Here is a 1,178-nt window from a genome sequence, read left to right on the forward strand (position 1 = left end):
GGCCGGTGCGGGGCCGACATCGGGCACAGCTGATCCCACTACGGATGATCCAAGTGCCGCTGGCTGCTGCTGGCTGCCCGCTGTTCCACGGTCCTCCTTCTCCAGTTTTGTCCTTCCTTCCATGGAGTGGATATGGCCGGTGTGGAGGATAACTGGCACAGCTGCTTCCATCTATTCCTTTAACCCGGCTCCAACGCTCTCAGCACTCCTGGCTGCTCCTTTATCTTAGACCCCTGGGACCGACCCCCATACTGACGATAACAGCTACTATAGTTTTTATTTAATATATGGTCCCTAGATAAGGGACGAATCAGATATTAAACTGATAAGAACAGATACTACACTTGATCTTAGCCAAAAGGCCCAGAAGTGATTATTGTAACTAAAACCCCGCTGGGACCGACCCTGGTACTCACATACTGGTCCCTTGTAGTAGATTGCAGCCGGTCAACTGCAAAGTCCTTTGCTGCCGAGAAATGAATTTTCTCACCGTGCTGGAGCGAAGTTGGGCACCGGTGTTTTCCCTCTCCGGGAATCGATGTGCCCATGCTGCTCCTGCCGTTGCCAGCTCCTGCCGCTGCCAGCGCTCCTGCCGCTGCCAGTGCTCCTGCCGTTGTCAGTGCTCCTGCCGCTGCTGCCGCTGCCGCTGCCAACTGCCGTTACTGCTCTCCTGCCGGCTGCCTGCACTCTGCGGTTCTCCCGCCGGCATTCTGCAGCTTACATGGACCCAGTCCATGTCTGCACCTAAAGGTAAGTGGAAGGAAACGCAAAGTCTCCTACCTGCGGTTCCCGACTTTTCATTCTCCCGCTGGTGAACGTTGTTCCCTGCGTGTCTGGTTCGAGCCGCTCGGACCGACCCCGGTGTTCACGGGCCTGGTCCTTCGCGGCAGTTCCTGTACCTATGGATCGCCTGGACCAACCCCGGTGCTTACCTTTTGAAGAAGGTTTTCAGCCCGGACGTCCAGTTCCTACTCCATAGTGCCGCTGCACTCGCTGAGCGTTTCCAGCCCTGCTGTGTACCCCGGGTACTTACAGCGCTGGTCCCTGCTCTCTGTCCCGCAGCCTTCGCGCTGGCCGCTAGCGACTGTTCCAAGCCAGTCTCGCTTGAGACTGGCATACGGGACCTCTTTGCTTTGCTTCCCACCCGGCCGAGAAGTGAATTTTGCCGGTGCGGGAGC

The 1,178-nt window shown here is 57.3% G+C and overlaps 1 pseudogene; it reads right to left on the reverse strand.

Moving 5' to 3' along the window:
* Nucleotides 1–268: 268 nt before the first annotated feature.
* LOC129697720 (U2 spliceosomal RNA) lies at nucleotides 269–374 on the reverse strand (annotated as a pseudogene).
* Between the last annotated feature and the right edge of the window lie 804 nt (nucleotides 375–1,178).

Source organism: Leucoraja erinacea, chromosome 5, assembly GCF_028641065.1.
Source record: "Leucoraja erinacea ecotype New England chromosome 5, Leri_hhj_1, whole genome shotgun sequence".
Classification (NCBI taxonomy): domain Eukaryota; kingdom Metazoa; phylum Chordata; class Chondrichthyes; order Rajiformes; family Rajidae; genus Leucoraja; species Leucoraja erinaceus.